Source organism: Camellia sinensis, chromosome 2 (genome assembly GCF_055761805.1).
Source record: "Camellia sinensis isolate YWXY chromosome 2, ASM5576180v1, whole genome shotgun sequence".
NCBI lineage: Eukaryota > Viridiplantae > Streptophyta > Magnoliopsida > Ericales > Theaceae > Camellia > Camellia sinensis.
Window position 1 is genome coordinate 144,475,444 of NC_138962.1, and position 19,643 is coordinate 144,495,086.

The window sequence follows — 19,643 nt, forward strand, 5'->3', positions numbered from 1 at the left end:
CTTTAGGTTGTATTTGGATCATGGATTTGGGTATGGAGTTAGAAAGGGAAAGATAAAAGGTGAGTAAAATGCGATGCCCATTTGGGAAGTGGCTTTTTAGTTAAATTATGAGATGAAAAAAACAATATGTTTGGAAAGGGTTTTTTGACTTTTTACGAGAAGAAGTGCAAATAGTAGAGTGAATGGGAAGGAATTTTTGACTTTCTTGTACGAATTGAAAATTTGTTGGTTTTTTGACTTTTTTAGCAGCTTTTTGGCTAAAATATTAATGACTCCGAAATATAAGATAATTTTTTTTCCCTTTTCCCTTTCCCTGTTTAAATTTCTATCCAAATTCATAATCCAAACACAATGTTACCGTTTTGGAATGGACTGTACATATTTTGGAACGTGCATTCCAAATCGTAATTCGCTAGATTATCAACGTTTTCTGGTAACACCGGGACAACCTTTTGTGCAAAGTGGTCTTTCCAATTTTTTTGGGAATGCTATTAATTTTATTTTGGGGGGCTATTAATTATTTTTTTTTTGGGGGGGGGGGGCTATTAATTTTTTGAGGGTTTCACAAATATAAAAATGGGTTTTCAAAAAATGTATTGTTCCCCTGGCCACAATTTTGAGTGGTTGGGTAGTTAGAAGTCGCTTAAGCTGATTGAACAGCTCCCTGATTGCAAGAGTGAAATTCAATTTTCACAAGTGTTCCCTAGGTAATCTTGGACTGTAAAAAAGTGAAGGCATCTTCAGGAATGAAGCAGGAAATACTGCTCTTTTGTTCTCAATTTAGCAAGGTGGGGCTTCCCAAACAATGCTAAGAAGAGAATTTTCGACTCTCTTCATCAAAGCGGGTATTCAATAGTTTCCTGGGTTGGTTAATGAGAAGGCATGGTTGCCATTGAATCATCCTAGTGAGGAGTCATTTAATCCCTCTTTTGGTCCTTGTACGGGTAGGGGGTTCGAGTTAGCCTTCACATTCCTTTTCCTCAGCTGGTGCAATGAGTTGTATATCCTTTCAGTTTTTATGAAGGGTTCATCATCCTCCCCACCTTTTTTCTGTCCTGGTTGTACCCATACAATTCCTTAGTGTTCTCATCAAAAGGCATACAAACACAGGCACGTGCCTAGAGTTGTATATTTGAAACAAACTACTAGTACAGCCAGAAATGCAATGATGATTAGATGTATATTAATAGAGAAGGGATATCATGCAACCTCCAGAATTGGTTGACCTTAATGCAGCTACCCGCTGATCAGAGGAAAGATCTGACAGCGACACACTACTAAGACAGGAACCGCTAACAATCAATTGATCATCACTTAAACCTAAGCATGTCACAGGTCCAACATGCATCCTGCAAACAAGAATACCAAGGTACATAAAATTACCATGTAATACATAAATAATTTGCTTTCCACTCATTGTTTCAACAACATTTACGAATACAGCAAAAAAAAAAAAAATTCATTGCATACTAATGTCATAGAGAAGGCAAGTTGCCATTAGGCAGAAAAAACTGACTGCATGGGCTTAAACTTTTACTTCTTACAGGCAAGTACCAGTGAAAAAAGTAATTTTCTAGTATCATGTATAAACTGACTACATTGGTACGTGTAGAGGATGCGTATCTAAACCCTGTATGAAAATTAGATACTTGGAACCTCTTATATCACATGATGTAAGAAGTAGCTCATAATTGACAAGGAAGAATGCTTTCAAGCTTCTCACATGGGTAGGACATAAATGATCACTTTTTGCACCTTACTTCATAGCTCACACCCTTGTTTTTACACTCTTTTTTTTTAAGTCTTCAAACTGATTTTTAGAGTTCAAAAAAAGCTAAAAAAACATGGTTTAAGGTCTCAAAAATGGAGGGCTAGCTACCTCTCCTTGCTTTTGTTCACTAGCCTTGTAATTCCTTGTTATTTCCTGTTTTGTACTCTTCAAACATCATTTAGCCACTATTTTTTTCACATATTAGGGCTATCCTAATTTACTTAATTAGCATATGCTTTGAATACCTTACTTGTTGTGTCGAAAATCTTCATATCTTACTTGTTGTGTTGTGTTGTCCATGCTTTGATTATCTTTTGGTTTCCTTTGCTTGGTTTTCATGTCAAGAGTCTTATTCTAATAATCAATCTCGCACAATCATGTCTGCAACCTTCTTCTTTTCTTCTTTTTTTTTTGTTTGAGAGTTATGTCAAAAGATTGATAGTTATTCAAAGCATGGGAAAAAGACCTACGCTCAATGGCTTAATCTCTACAGAGGTTCATCGTCAATGCATAGTCTCTCTTTCATGCTTAGGACCACTTCTCATTTGACATTTCTTCTCATGTAACAGATTTAACCATCACTTTGGACAAATTGATTAAAGAATATAAAAGGCTAAAAAAAATGGGCTTAAAATTAGACCAACCAATATAAAGAAAATGAGTTAGATTGCTTGGGTTCGGCCGGACGTTATGCCGAATCCATCATGTCAAGAGTGGTTGTTGTTCATTGCATTTATTGATTTTTGTCCAATTGTCTCCGAAATCATCAAGCGATTAATTTTATTATTGATGGTTTTGGAACCAACTTCGTTCTTGTCTTGATCCTCTCCATGACAGAGAAGAGCAAAAGGGACAAACAGAACTCAGAAAGGCTCTGTCTGCACTGTTTTTACCATAGAGCACAAAAATAGGGTTTTGCATGAAATCAGGGCCTCATTGGAGGCTAGTTGGGCACCAATGTTTGGTAAATAGTGTGTTTTTGCAGAAACATAGAGCAGTGGCTGTGAAATATGACAGATTTCTAGGGAGGCAGACAGAGTGGCTTCTGAAAACTGTCCTTTTTGACATGCATGTATTGCTTTAATTCATTATTGATGTAATTAATTATTATTATTGTAATCATTATTGTTATAAATTATTCTTGTTGTAATTAGTATTATTGTAGTACTGGTTTATTTGTATTTATTATAGCTAGTTAAATTAGGCAATTAGTTTATTACTCATTATTAGCCTTTGTTGTAATAACTTAGCTAATTAGTTATTTATTCATTCATTTGGTTTTGTAATAGTTGGTTTATTTCGGACACTTGGACACTCATTCGAACCCTCCTACGCAAGGGAAAAATTGTAATAAGTATGTATGTCTTCCAACCCCCATTTATTTCTCCCTTTTATTTCTCCGCTTATGATGGTAGCATAGAGCATCACGTTTTAGTTAGCATTGTCCGTGTCTCGCATCCATTTGTCTTGTATACATAAGGGTTTAACTCATCATTCTAAACCAACATCAAGATCACATTCTTCGCTTGAATACATGTTTATCCCATATCTTCGATTGAATCAAATGCCATGTTAGTAGCTGAACTTGTTATTTGCATAATTGTGTGTATTGCATTGGTTAGGATCACGCATTTTTTCTAACTCATTTATCTTTTTGGCTTGCCTCGGAGTACTAGGTGAGCACTTATTGTTTTAGCATACCGCATGCATGTGATTGTTGCCATGTCATCAAAGCATGATTCCATAAGGCTAAGTGCTTAAGTGATATATCTGTTTGAATGCCGGTGGATGAAGGCAAATTGTTTGAATTGGAATAAATTGATTAATGTACATACGCACCGTCTTTTTCAAATGACGCGTATTCAAAACATTTTTTTTTTAACAAACATGAAATCAAATGTTCCAACTTTTGCAAATTAGTCTATACTTGCATGCATCACCTAGTAAAGTTAGTCTAATAATCAGAACAAGAGCATATAATTTAATAAAAATCACATCATGATTATTAGAGGTCGATCTTTGATCGGGCGAGTAGAGTGCTCACTTCATGGCCTTCTCCTCTCGTACCTAAGTTCCCGAGCTGAGGCAATCTTGGTGATGACGGACACGTGGCCTTAGGCATGAGTCACCAGTTTCCTAAATTTTTCAAAAATATTTAGGTGGCGACTCTGTATCTGGCAAAGCAGTCCAGTTTTGACATTTTGATTCAAAATCGATTTTCCAAAAGAATTGTCGGATTTGGAGTCATTTGCGTTTATCTATTTCACATTGCACTTATGGAATCTGATTCAAAACCACAGGAGTTCGAACTGTTGAGCTAGTTGTATTTGAAAAGAGCACGAAAAGCTCAGCTACACATACTAACCACATGACTGCTAGGGGTACTAATTTCCATATTTTAAGAACCACCTTATTAAATTTGGCACCTCCCTACCAAAGCAATAAGTCCTCTATTAAACTTAGCACAACCCACACCAAATCCCACCACTTTGTCATACCAGTCCATACTTTCCAAACCAATGGGCAAAACAATAATACATGGTTTATATACTTCTCCTCAGTTTTGTAAAATAGACACTGAATTTGCGTTCTCATTTAACACTCCAATCCTGTTCATAAAAGTTGTTGTTTTAAGTCTGTCTCTCCATGCAAACCACCCTCAGAATTTTATCTTGGGTGGAGCTGCATTGTTCCACAGTTCATTAGTTACTTTTACAATAGGACCTTTTGAAGACTCCCACCAATTCCATGCTCATGTTACTATGAATGAACCTACTGGATTAGCCACCCAATTGCACGAATCCGTATACTCCATTAAAAGAGATTGCTTCCCTTAACAATTCATGAAGCCTAAGGGCCTTCTCCTCCTCCCAAGCTAGCAAACTTCTTTTGAAAACAAATTCCATTCATTTGAAGGCCCCTTCCTTTAATAAACCTACAAAATTCTACTTTATTTTTCCTCTATTAAACTGTATAATTTGGGAAATTCCTCCTTCAAGCATTAATTATGAAGCCAATTATCGTCTCAAAACTTAATTCTTTCCTCATTCCCTACTTCTGGTTTAAAATTTGATAATTAAAACTCAACTAGTGCATGTCTGTGTGTAGCAAGCTTAAGCACATCAAGCCAAATTCTGGAAACAGAACCACTATCTGGAATAATTGGAACCTAACTACCACCAACCACTCCATATTTGCTAAACACAATTTGTTTCCAAAGAGTTTTATCTTCCATTCAAAACCTCCACCACCATTTGAGTAAAAGACAATTATTTACGTCTCAGGTTTCTAACCCGCAAACCCCCTTGATTTTTGTTTGCTGACATCTCCTTCCAAATCACCATATGAACTTTCTTCCTAGTCTTAGAATCTCTCCACAAAAAGGCTACCTGAAGCTTATCAATTTGCTTAGCCACTCCCATAGGCATTCTAAAAATTGGTAGAAAGTATGATGGCAAATTAGAAAGAATTGACCTGATTAGTGTTAATCTACCAGCAAACGAAAGAACTTTCCTCTTCCATGAAGCTAATTTCTTCTTCACTTTCTTAATAACGGGTTGCCAAGTTCTTATCCTTTTTGGATTTTTCCCAAGAGGTTGGTCCAAATAATTAATGGGAAGCTTTTGACTATGGCAATTAGGAATCGAGGCAAAGTCATTAAGCACCTCACCATTCATTCTAACCCCGCACACCACACTCCACACTCTTATGAAAATTGATTTTTAATCCAGACAGTACCTCAAAACATCTTAAAATTCTCTTAATAATCACTGTTTCCACCCTATCAGCCTCACAAAAAATAATAGTATCATCTACAAACTACTAATGTGAGAATTTCAAGTCATTAGGACTCGCACATGTACCTTTTATAAGTCCAAACTCTTTTGCCCTTTCAATCTGCAAGTTTAGTCCTACAACAATATTGAACAAGAATGGTGATAATGGATCACCTTGCCTAAGACCTTTTTGAGATATGAATTATGCTGATGGAGATCCATTAACCAATACAAATACCTTAGCTAAAAATACGCATGATCTAATCCACCTCATCCATTTATCCCCAAACCCAAAATTCTTCATCATTGTTTAATGTAACAATAATTCCTTCCCAAATTCACCCATTTTCTCAAAACAATATACATTCTCCATGAAATAAATATACAACAATGCTCAATGCAAATGAATGAAAAATTGATTTTTGATTCTCCTAACTCCCACGCAATTTCTAGAACAATCATAGTTATCCTCCACAGATAGCCCAAAACAAGTATCTCTAAGCAAATAGATAATTTCAATAAAGATAAACTTTCCCAATTTCAAGTTGTGGGTGATAATATGTATCCAACTCCACCATCCTCATCCATAACAACTCAATGCCACTGTTTCAATATCAATTCCATTTATCAACACAAAATCAACATTTGAGATTTTTAGGGCAAAGACCCTCTTTCCTTTATAAAACCATTTCCCAAGGTAAAAACACTTCTTTTCATCATGCCTCAACAATAACCATCTTTCTACAATCATTGTCGATAAACCATTTGAAAACCCCTCTTTTGTTTTCAAACCAAAACCCGAGATTGTTCAAATATCCATTTATTGCACAAAGTAGTTTTATAAAAACAAATAATTAAGTTAAAACACATAAGGAAGTGTGGAGAATCCCTATCTCAAGCTTAGAAGGTAGAAGAGAAGAACTCGAAAACACTCGACGCTAACGAAACCATGAGCCACTTGGATTAAAAGGAAGCCCTTGAGACGATCTATAATCTATTTCAAAGGACCAAGATGAAAGGATACCTCCAAGTGTGTAGATCTAGGGATCTAAGCGGGAAAAAGTTAAGTTTAGAGAGGGAAAGGAGAAATCACGAGTTGGGAGGAAAAAAGGAGACTAATAAGAGGAAAGTGTTTTGAACCCTATTTATAGTGGCTAGGTATTAATAGAATAATAACTCCAAAGTCAAATGAAAAGAACAAGTCAAAAATCCCCAAAAGTAGGGCCCAAGCTGAACAAAATATGGAAAAAGAGTCACAACGGTCGACCCATGCAACAATGGTGTCGACCCTCAAGAAGAAAAGTTGAGACACTAGTGTTTGGCAGCAGACAAGGGTCAACCCTTAGAAGTAGTGGTGTCGACCCTATATTTCAGTAGACAACCTAGAATAACACAAGAAGAGAAGGGTCGACCCTGGGAACCTATGGTGTCGACCCTATATTTCAGTAGCTAATTCTAAGAATACAGCAGGACAGGTGTCGATATCGCCAAGACTGGTGTCGACCATCGGATGCCAAAAATCAGGACAAGTGTCGACACCACCAAGACTGGTGTCAACCCTATTTTTCAGTAGCTCCACCAGGAACACATCAACAAGGAGGTGTCGACACCACCAAGATGGGTGCCAACCCTAACAAAACAAGGAGAGAGAGAATGAAAAATAACTACAGACATGGTTTTCCAGATTCAAAAGCATTAAATGGGTCGGGTCTAAGCCCGAATCGCTATAACTTCCCCCCTTAAGGAATTTCATCCTCGCAATTTCAAATTAACAACAATATCGTATTTAAGCCAATTACAATAATGATAGCAATTTAATTTCATTACCATGACCCATCCACCGGTCATTTATTCTCACCACTGTGATAAACCGGTTGGTTACATTTCCAAAACATTACAATGTTTATATTACGTTAACAGAACAAGATTTTTCAATACAAGTTCAAACATTGACAAATAGGTTCGGGTATTTCTCACGAACTTCTGCCTTACGTTCCCAAGTTGTTTCGTCAACCCCGCGATGTTTCCACAACACCTTCACCAAAGGAATTGTCTTGCCACACAAGACGTGGTCTCAAGTATCTAAAACTCTAACATGTCTCTCCTCATACGAGGCAATCCAACACGTGTGATGGATCCGGCTCATACTTCCAGCATACAAATATGAAACATGTCATAAATCCCGGAAAGTTGTGGCGGCAAGGCCAAACGGTAAGTTACCTCCCCAATCTCTCTAGGATCTCAAAAGGCCCGATAAACCTTGGACAAAACATCTCACTCTTCCCAAACCTCATCAAACCTTGTCTAGTAATATCTCCTAGTGCAAGCAGCCTCAAACTCGGCCACCGGTGTGTTCAATTGTTTGAGCTTCAAGAACTGCTCTCTCAACTTCTCCCTAATAGTGGGAGGTAAAAACTTGTTTTCGAAGGCGTTGACAAAAGCCTCCCAAGTCCCCCTGATGCGTCCCCGCACAAACTTCCACCACTGACCCATATCTCCCTTCAGCTGGAATGATGCCAAGGTTACTCTCAACCCATCGTCCTCGATGCCAATCCGCTCGAAAGTCTTCACCATCTGCTTGAGCCATTCATCCACTTTCAAGGGCTCTTTCGGATCCCCCATAAACTCGTCTAGATTAGACTAGAAGAACTCTTTCATTAGAAAAGATGGCCCTATCTCCACTACTTGGGCTTGGACTTGATTCCCAGCCCTGAGAATGTCCATAGATTCCCGCAAAGTTTTGGCCATTTCACGAGCTAAAGCACCCATGGCCTGTTAACCAGCTGGTTCGGCCACATTGGACTGAACAAGCCCTTCCTATTGTGCCAGAATACCATCCGGTAATGGCACCTCTTGCCGTCCAGGCCTGCCACGCCTACTACCACTACGACCACATCCTGACGTCCTAATAAAGGTAACACCAGAGATTAGCACATTTACAAATGTGCCGAAGCTAACTCACTCGCGTCCAAATACTGTGGACAACAAATAATTCACTCTACATAAGCACATAATCACATAAACACATACGAACTTCTTTTCTAGATAGTGATTGTCCCACGGCACTGCCAAAGCTCCAATTAAAAATAGCAGTGATCAAATGCTCTTCTAACAGGACTTCTAGAAACCCATAGACCCAATCAACATCTGAGAAATTAAATTCCATACACACGTAGTCACATAAACATGTTGTCATAACTACCTCTATCAAGCGAGATAAACCTACTGTGGTAAGAACCACTCCCTACGTACCCAAAATATTCAAACTCAGTACACTCTGATACCAAGTTGTAACACCCCGAAATAAACACAATAACTCAACAACAATATTAACAAATGACAACAATAAGAAGACAATTATATTTCATTAAGTTCCAATTAAAGTTTATAAAAGAGTATCATATGCGGATATACATTCAAAAGCCTATCCCAGAATCTATAGCATATGTTACATAATAGAATGAACTTCAAGCAAAAGAAATGCCCTAAAGGCTTACAATTTTCCAAGACAGTGCTTAGTTACAACAAAATGTAGACTTGTACAAATACATACAACAAAATAAACAAGATGAAGCCCTTGCTTCAAAGTCCTCCCAAGTTATTGTCTTGGCGGAGGCTGTAGACACCCCATTTTTTACCGCCTTTAAGACTTGGACGCGACTGGTGGTTTTGGAAGTTGTGCAGTGCAAAGGGTCGATTTCTTCGGCAAGAGGAGAGTCAAATCTCAACGTCATACCCCTTTTTGGACCAAAACAATTTTGATCAAAAGATTTTAGACCTTAAAACCCCCTGTTTCAAAATGTTTTTGAAATAAAGTTTTTACGATGTTCTGAGGCTCACATTTTGTCAAATGTTGCGCTTTTCGGTAAACCGAGCAAGGACAAAGTGGAAATGAACAAAAGAGAGATGAAATATTTGAAAAATCTTTCAAAACACCTTGTCTAGGGGTTTGGAGTTGAAGAAAAGAGGAGAAGAGAAAGGAAAACTAGTTTGGGAGAAGTTCGGCATGAATCCGGGTAGGACCAAATCTGCGCGGCTTCACCGAAACGGGCATAACTCTTTGCACAGGAGGAATTATAATGCGAGGTTGGCGCCATTGCAAAGCTAACTTCTGGGGCTTCAATGTGGCCGCATGGCAAACCAGAAAATCAGATGGCCAACCAGCTTTTTTGGTCAAAAGTCGTTCAGTATGAATCCGGGAAGGAGAGAAAACATCTGCGCGGGTTCACCGAAATGGGCATAACTCTTTGCACAGGAGGAATTAAGATATGAGGCCACCACCGTTGGAAAGCTTACTTCTGGGGCTTCATTTTTCACCGAAGAATCTCCTAAGGACAAGTCTGGGTGGCGGAGATATGGTTGGCTGAAGTCCGTTTGGACAGAATCTGCGCGGCTTCACCAAAACTGGCATAACTTTTTGCACAGGAGGAATTTTAATGCAAGGTTTGCGGCATTGGAAAGCTAACTTCAAGGGATTGATGGATGAGCAGCTTTGGGGCTTGAACCTTCTGACCCCTGGTCGGCCGACCAGGCCAAGTGGTCAGCCGACCACCTAGGACCTGTTTAACTGGTCGGCCAGCTTTGTCTCAGTAAGTGTATTCCAGCTGTGCCAACTGTTTGCCATTTGCTGCATCCTCTATACACGTGTATGGAGGATGTTTAACCTAGTTTTAAAGCTTCTTTGAAAGGCTTTAGCCCCTCTCTTCTATAAATGGAAGCCTCTTCTTCCATTGCAAGGGTTCAAGTTTTTTGGTTAAGAGATATACATACATCCCTCTCCATCTCTCTCTTTTGTGCTCAAAAGTCCATTTTTCTTGCATATTTACACTACATCTCTTAGCCTAACCCCTCCAATACCAACCTAAGCTTCTTGGAAGGTCTTGAGAGGTCCTAACATTTGAGTTTTTGGCCTCAAAAGCTGCTGGAGTCATTGGCTACAAGGGTAACACTCCTATTCCCTCTTTTTGGTCATTATCTTGCTTCATCTATTAGCTATACTTGCAAGCATTTTCAAGTCTTGGTGTAAACTGAAAATAGTCTTATTTTGGGCTCCTCTTCATGTTTGTTTAAGAGAATTTTTCTGTTGGGGGTCATCTACCCCCTTGTATGCTTCATCTCTCTTTTAGGGCTATTTTTTGCATCCTAGCTTAGCCTTACTTGCAAGAATTTTTGGACTTCGACATAAACTAAAAAAAGTCTTGTTTTGATATTATAAACTTGTTTATTTAAGGACTCTTTTCTGTTGGGGGTCATCTACCCCCTTGTATGCTTTATCTCTCTTTTAGGGCTATTTTTGCATCCTAGCTTAGCCTTACTTTCAAGCATTTTTGGACTTTGACATAAACTAGAAAAGGTCTTGTTTTGATATTCTAAACATGTTTTTTTAAGCACTCTTTTATGTTTGGAGTCATCTTCCCCCTATGCATGCTTCATCTCTTCATGATTAGGGTTATATATTAGAGCACTTGCAGTGGCTTAGATGCATTTTTGAGAGCCAAAATCAGAGGGGAGTGACCCCCTCTCTCCTTGTCTTGTTGGTTGGCCCTATTGGCCTTCCAAAGGGCCCCTCACTTGCATGTTGTGAAGTCACTTTTTGGGCCCAATTTGGTGAGTTTCAAGGTCTGCCCTAGCTCTGTCCAGGGCCTCTTTGACCATATTTTATGTCTATAATGCATATGTAGAACAATTCCATTCAAGGCCTTTTGAGGGGGCCTTTCATTGTATGATTCATTGACCCATTTCAGGGCCAATTTGGTGAGTTTTAGGCTTGTCATATTTGATTTCCAGAGTTTGTTTTGCCATGCTAAGTGTCCTTGTTGTATGTGTTGAGTAACCCCTTGTATGGCCTTCTAAAGAAGCTCATCATTTTTGCATGCATTGGCTGCATTTCGGTGGTAATTTGGGCATATTTTGTCATGTTTTATTCACTATTTTTGGCTGGTTTGATGAGTTCTCATACGCTTCATATACATGCCATGTAAACAATGCTTGCTAGCCAAATTTGCATGCTATTTTAGTCTGTCATGTTAGCACTTTTTGGCCATGCTTTAAACTAGAAATGTGCATGTTTTGGGACTGCCTTGCCTCTGTCTTTGTACCTCATAGCCAAATAGTGCTTGCTTTGCATAGTTGTAATTCAATACATGTGCCTAGCTTTGAGTTTCGGGGCTTATTTCATGCATCAGGTGCCTTATTTCCATGATTCGGGATCATTTAGCATCATGTTTCAGTGCTGGAGATTACATGCTTGTATGTCATCTTTCATCCCTTGCCATGCTTTGGTAGAGTGGCATTTTATGCCTTAGGTTCGGTCCTCGGTATGCGTCCACGTGTACACGCATTTCGGTTGTCTCTTTTCCATCTAATGGCCACTGATGTGAGTGTGGCTGAGGTCCATTCATGTTGGTGTAAGTCCATCGTGCATTGTGTATGTCATTTCAGTCTATAGCATTGCGTATGCTAGATTGCATGTTAGAGCATCGTGTATACCATGTCACATCGAGCATTGTGTATGCCATTTCATAGCATTGCGTATGCTAGGTTGTATGTTAATCGCATTGTGTATGCCATCTCATTTGCATTGTGTTTGGAATAGGAGTTAGCCCAAGCATGGGAAACGAGGTACGTTTCGTACCCCGAGTGACGGAACGTGTCTCAATTCCCTGTCGCCGACACTCCGGATTACCCATGATGGAGTTTAAGTGTTGTTGTGTTTTCATGTGCATTCATTTCATATTGAGTCGTGCAATTCGACTCCTCGGCCATCATGCAACGATATGCGTGATTGGTGGCATGAGGATCAAGGACTACACTCCCTGAAGAGTAGTCATGCAGACATATGTGAAAATACTTTGCCATGCCCCTTTGTTGCTCTCTGTTGCAGTAAATCAGAAATCAGCGGCCTTCTGGAGCGTTGCGCAATATTCCAAGAACAATTGCAAACAGAGGCAAACTGGGGCATCGTAATGGATTTCTGCGCAAGGTAACTCAAGCATGCATCATTCATCATTTGGAACAGAGCTGAGGCGGTCCATGGATTTGCGTGCTAATTTACCTGTTTTCCTAGATTAATTTGTTAATTAATTAGGATTTTGTATTTATTCAGACTATACTATTTATTCGGACTGTATATTATTTAATCGGACCCTCCGAGCAAGGGCACGACTGTAATAAGTGTGCGTGCGTGTGATGTATGTCTTCCAACCCCACGTCTTTCTCCCTTTTATTTACCAGCTTATGATGGTTAGATTAGGACATGTTTCAATTAACATACAGCATGATAGCATGTTTGCATTCATTCATCTGTTTTGCATGCACCAGGCTCGGCGCATCATACTAACTGCATTTTTATTTCAATTCCGAGTTGAATACTTGTTAGTTGTAGCATTTCACATGCCATCTTTAGAATAGCCGAGCCTATCTTAGTTTCATTTTGAATGTGTTGCATTAGGCATTTCTGTATAGTTAGGACCATGCATGGATTTCTAATTAGCTTCTGTTTTGGCTTGGAGTACCCGGTAAGCGGTTATGCTTTAGCATTCTTGCACGCGTGTGAGTGACTGCCATGATAGCATGCTTTACCATGAGGCTATTTGCTTATATGATATAACAGTCCGAATGCCTGTGGGTGAAGGTTAGGTTATTTGAATTGGAATAATGCATTGACAGTGAGTTTTAAGCCCACTAGATAGTGGCAAAACCATCTTTTCTAAGCCCACCCAAGGGTGACAAAATCTGCATTTCAAGCCTACTTGCGAGTAGCAAACCGCTTTCAAAAACCAAAATGAAATGTTTTGTTCCAATTCAGGCGATCCAGTCTATACTTGTATGCTGTGTGCATCACATAGTAAATCTAGGCTAATAACCGGAATAAGAACGCATAATGTTTTCAAAACTAGATATCATGGTTAGTAGAGACCGATCTTTGATCGGGCGAGCGGGGGTGCTCACGAAGTGACCTTCCCCAATCGTGCCCAATTTCCCGAGCCGAGGCAACTTTGGTGATGACGGACACGTGGCCTTAGGCAACGAGTCACGGTTTCTTAAATTCCCCCAAAATAAATATTTAGGTGGCGACTCTGTATCTGGCAAAGCAGTCCATGTTTGGCACTTCTTTCTAAAAAATCTGTTTTCCAAAACGATTTGCCGGATTTGGACTCTTTGATGAGTCATCGGTCTTGCATTGCACTCTGCGAGATTAGATACAGGACAGTGACACAAATTGAGTCCGAACTGTAGTGAGGCCCGAAGGCGCGTCTACAGTTTCTGGCGACTCCGCTGGGGAGTTAGAGAACTTGACTCGAACTCATGATATCTTGTTTTGAATACACTTATGTGTTTCTTTGCATTGCATTTTGCATTGGTGTGCCTAGGACACCGTGTTTGCCGTATGCTATTCCTAAACGGTTTGCCGGAGGCTCGCTTCGAGAAGCGTGCCATAAGGCTGACCGGTTACGGGCTCTGCCACGACAGGAACACAAACCCCAGTTTTACCAGGGCACTCTTTTTGACCATTCGGCCTAGTGCATATTGAAATCCGTAGTGACCATTCCAAACTAGGACAGGTTGCTTACTCGATCTTAGGTTGTTTGAAACCGCTACGTGCGTAGTGAAACCCTAGCTCCTGACAAGATAGGGCAGGGAAACCCTACCCCTCCATAGGGGTGTTTTGGCTCTTACTTGCTTGATACGTGCTGTCAGAGTGTGTCTCTACAGGTTGTATGTGTTGGTTTGCAAGTCTGGGTATCAGGCCTGCAGGCATCAGTATTTGGAAGAATCAGTTTTACCTGAGGGTATCAGTTCACCGGCAGAATTTTGGGCAGAATTCAATAGAGAGCACACTCATTCAACTATGCTTATATCTGCTCAGGTGAAATCAGGCTGAGATGCTGTCTGTTTTCTCTTTTGCTAGGGTAGTCTTGGAACCATAGCTTCAGAAGGCTCCAATATCCCCCGGGTACACCGAACTTGTGTTAATAGACTTTGTTGGGTCAGAAATTCAATTCAAGGGCAATCAGTGTTCCTTTACCAGAGGCAGGGTGAAAAGGTCGGTCAGGCACAGACCACCAGTACAGCAGCTACCGGCTCAGTGGTCTTTGAACAGCCAGGTTGAGATTTCGAGTCTACTGCAGAGATAGATATACGGGTGGTTCAATCAGATCAGGACAGTATGTCAGGCTTAGAAGAGATGGTACACCTACTCCAGGATAGTATGAAAGCCATGCAGCAAGACGCTGCCCGTCAAATGGAATTCGCCAAGCAACAGGCCGTGGTCATAGCCCAACAGGCAGAGACAATTGCCAGGTTAGAGCAGCAAACTGGTGTATCTACTTCACACCAGGCTCCTCCCCCACCAAGACTTCCCATACTCGGGGAGGCAACCCACGTTCAGGATGATACAAACATTCCAGGTGGGCCAGCTCCCCCCCCCCCCGGTTCTACCCCAGCTATCTAAAACACTCACTAACCTACCAGACTCCCCCTTTAAGTTCGAGACGGTCCCCACAGCATTGAAAGTGAGCAAGCTTGAGAAATTGTTCAAAAAGTCTTAGAGGGCCCACTCTATTCCTGATATAGAGGATGGTTATACCGACTCAGTGGTGACCTTGCCGGAGCGGTTTAAAATGCCGCATATCGATCGGTTCGATGGCTCTGAAGACCCAATGGTGCACCTCCAACTGTTTTCCGACATCTTGAGGCCAATGGGTTTGACCACAGCCCAGAAATTCTCACTATTCGGCCGAAGCCTGTCTGGGATAGCCGCAATCTGGTATGCAAAATTGGAGAACTCTGTGAAACAGAACTGGGAAGAGCTGGCTGAGGCCTTTATTGCTCAATACTCCTACAACACACAGATTGAGGTCACAACTCGTGATCTTGAAGTCACCCGCCAAGAGCCAAAGAAGGGTTTCTCAGAGTTCGTGACGAGATGGAGAGCAAAGGCCTCAATGATGACTACAAGGCTTTCCGACAAAGATCAGATCAGGATGATTGTTCGGAATCTGCATGGCAAGTTGCTGCAAAAGATGGTCGTTCTACCTCTGTTTACCTTTCTAGCCCTTCATTAAGTAGGGGTTCAAATCGAGGATGCCATCAGACAAGGGATCTTTGCAGAAGATAATGAGCCTTTGAAGAGGAATGTTGCTCGCAGTTCCAATGCTACTACTGATGGTAGCACAGCTGCGAAATGCTCAGAAGTAGACACCATCACCACTTCCCTTAATGGCCAAAAACCAACCCCTTCAACTCGGCTCCAAGCCCGAAAATTCCATCCTCTTTACATGAGTCTCTCTCAAGCTTTGGAAAAGCTACGAGAAGAAGGGCACCTAGAACTTGTAGAACCCCAACCCCTTCCAAACCCTCTTCCACCAAGATATGACCCAGCTAAATACTGTGCCTATCATCAACAACACGGTCATGATACGAACCGCTGCATCCGCCTCCGTCATAAGATTCAGGATCTTATTAACGAAGAGACCCTAGCTCCACCAAAAGGACCTCAGGTTAGTACTGACCCATCACCTCTACATCTCAACCTCATCCATATACTGCCGTCCACCTACGACCCCAGCGTATACATCACCCCGACCCATCTACCCAAGCCTGAGGTGTTTATCCCGGAAAGCATGGACTTATGCATGATGGGTGCATCTGAACCCCAATCATCCCAAACCCATGAACCCACTACTTCTGAGCTGAAGAGAATGATCGAAGATCTTCAGAGAACTGTGACAGATCTGGTCTCCGGGACATTGTCTCCGTCATCAACCACATCACATACCAGGGAGTTCATGTCAAAAGGCTCCCTAGTCTTGGAACGGGCTGCATTTGAGGAATGCCAATCCCTTGGCAAAGTGGAGGCGAGTGGAAAGAACAAGATAGGGGCGGACATGGATCCCCATGAACATCTTCTGTTGGCTGTTGAGGCTTTGAAAGCCGAGGGACTGAACAAAGAGCAAGTGCTCGCAGTTGTTGCAAAAACTGTGGACGACATTTTTGCCACTCAAGTTGGGGGCAGTTTGAATCAAGGGGCAAGTCGGGAAAGGGCCATTGTACCAAGAATATTCCTTTCAGCTCTAATCCCGTGCACAGAAGAAATTAGCAAACCCTGTCAGCGCTTGCCAATCCCTTTACTGGTGCGTCCAGCAAAAATCCACAAACTTCGAAGTATCTACCCCGAGGACAGAGGGTCTTCCATGCCCTCTATATGCCTTTGTCCAAAGCTCTCCAAATCCTTGTTGAACAAGGCCATCTCAAACCCCTTGAGCCTCGGCTTCTTCTGAACCCTCTTCCGGCTACGCATGATGCTACCCAGTACTGCGCGTACCATCAGTAAACTGGCCATACTACCGACAACTGCTTCCGTCTTCGCCATAAAGTACAGGATCTATTTGACAATGGGGTCATCCTCCCGCCGAGCTCAGCAAAGTCTATCAGCACTGGATCGGTGAACTTGGGGGACAATGTGATGTGATCGGGGGATGAACCAGCTGCGGGTGGTGCTCGATTAACTCCAGACGTGGAAATGGCACGCACTGTTCTGAGCAATATGCAAATACCGGTTTTTGTGCTTTCTGACTTGGGTATTGAGTCAGTCTTGTTGTTTTGTATAGAGTCAGTCTTTTCTTACTGAGTCAGTTGGGTCTGCCTTGTTGTACCGAGTCAGTCATGTTTTGTTGGAGTCTGGTGAGTTTGGGGGTGTTACCTCGGATATAACTATTTTGTTTTGTGTTTGTCTTTTCACTTTCTTTTGAGTCTGTTTCTGCCTTGGAGCCAGTAATGCCAACAGATTTGAATGAACAGCAGTGATTTTCACATTCTTGTGTTGGCTTCTGCCTTGTGCCAGTTGTGCCAGAACTTTGAATGAAACGAGTGCTTTTCACCTACTTTTCTGTGCTTTGAAAATCATTGCATTGACCTAAGTTTTTTTAAAAATTGTTTTGAACATTGTGATGAAAACGAAGATGAAGGAATTCCTCGGGTTTTGCAAAATTTGATCATTTGAAAGAAAGAGAGGCACGCTAAGCCCTTAATGAATGAAATCATGTTTGTTAATGTAAGTACCAAGAAGGATCCTGGCTTGATCCAGATTGGTTCTACATTGTCTTTCGCGCGAGCGATTAGTCGCTTTCTTAAAAGATTTCAAAAAATATTTTGCACAGTCCTGCGAAGACCTGTGTGGAATCATTCTCGAGATTGTGCAGCTTAGGATCGCTCTCAGCCTCGAGACTCGACCCCCCTTTGCTTTTAAACCTTGATCCTTAACTCAGAATGTTCAACGGTCAACCGCAATGTGAGGCCTGTGTGGCCAGATTCGAAGCTGTCCTCGACCTAGGGGCAGAAAAATGTCAGATGTGCTCGAAGAGCTAAAGATTGATCATCTTGCGAATCAATGAAGACTGGCAAGAATGCCAAATCCCAGAAGGGAAGAAAGAAGAAAGTATTGCTGAAGGATAACTGAGTTCCTACCCACAACACTAGGGGCAGATTCAGCCCCCCTTTGGATAGACTCCTGCATCGTCAGCAAACAGCAGCCATTCTCCTGGATTCAAATGACTTCAGGATCTCAAAACCATTTGTCATGGACAAAGCTACACTTTTACCCTTGAGAGGCTCGCTGGGTCGAAAACCCGGAAGGACAACCCAGGCAAAAGTTAGAGCAAGAAAAAAAAATGCAAAAAAAAATGAAGAAAAAGAAATGAAAAAAAAAATCGGAAAGATTAAAGAAAAGAAAATGAAAAGAAATGAAAAGAATAGAAGAACAAAGCTCGCAAGGTTGAAAACCCAAAAGGGCGGCCTTGGCAAAAGTTAGAGCGCAAAAGGAGAGGTTAATACCCGAGTGTACCTTAACCCCGAACTACGTAAGGCTTGATTCCCATCTTTGAGATACGTAGGCAACTTCATCCTGAAGTCCAGCCGTAAAACACTTCAAATTGATTATGCCCGTGTAATGGTTTTGATCATCTTCGCCTTCTCTGTATCCGAGAATTTGGTTGTGTTCGTCACTCTGAGGACTGACTACAATGCGTTGCGGTGCCATTCAAACAAGGGGCAACTTTCTGTTGCCATTCAATGCGCCGTGGTGCCGCTCAAACAAGGGGCAACTTTCCGTTGCCATGCAGCTCTCTTCACGCAAGGGACAATTTTCCTTCAGATCTGAAGTTGTGCATCTCAAGAGTAGGTTCTGTGCTCGTTGAGCAGTGACCATTTGCAAAAATAGTTTTCGAGAATTTTTTAATGAGGTTGACTAATCCTCTCGAAAATTATTCCATTCTTCTGAAACTAGACCATTTCTTGGACCCAAAAAAGGAAAATTTTCAGTGCTCATAGCCTGACTTGCATGATTTTAAATCAGAAAATTGAACAAGCATGTTAATCTAACTCTCATGTTGGTCAAAATTGTTTTAACAGAAAGCCAAAAACAAAAAATGGTCAAAATGATGAACTAGGGGCACAGTTGAGTCAGGTGTTCTGTCTTTTCCCCATTGTCAACACACTTGCTAGAAAGGGCACTCTATCTGCCAGAAAGGGCATTCTACCTGCCAGAAAGGGGCACCACTGAAGCTAACAGAAAAGGGCTAAAAGCTCTCTCATCCTCCAAGCAGCGAGGTATCGAGTCAAGTGTGAACCACGAACTGGAATGGATCAAGATATCCACTCCCTTATCCGGACGGATCTGGTCACGTCCAAACTCCCCAGCAGAGCATCATCAACAGATGTTAGTTGCAGATTTACTACACATCCTGTTGTAGCACAACCCCTCTGTGGGAGAAACTCACTGTTGTGAGCAGAAGAAAGAGAATCTAGCAAAATGCTAGGGGCAAGAGCCCGCAACTTCTTGTTTATCCATCAACCACCCAGGGGAGGTATAAAAAATGAGAGATTAAAGAAAAGAGAGATGTGCGCTGAGAGAAAAAGTGAGGAAAAGGGTTTTGTGAGAAAAACCGAGCCTGAGGGCCGAGTGATGTGAGAATCACAAATATGAAATGGGGGGAAACAATACCCGGAGAAACTGGCTCCTCGTGCACCAAGAGGTATCTTGCCTTTGTAACACAGCTGAGTGTTGTGTCTGTGTGTTTTGTTTGTCTCGATCCTTG

The 19,643-nt window shown here is 41.3% G+C and overlaps 1 pseudogene; it reads right to left on the reverse strand.

The window, feature by feature from the left end:
- LOC145819125 (F-box/WD-40 repeat-containing protein At3g52030-like) overlaps positions 1–19,643 on the reverse strand; it is a 237,481-nt pseudogene that overhangs the window by 99,869 nt on the left and 117,969 nt on the right.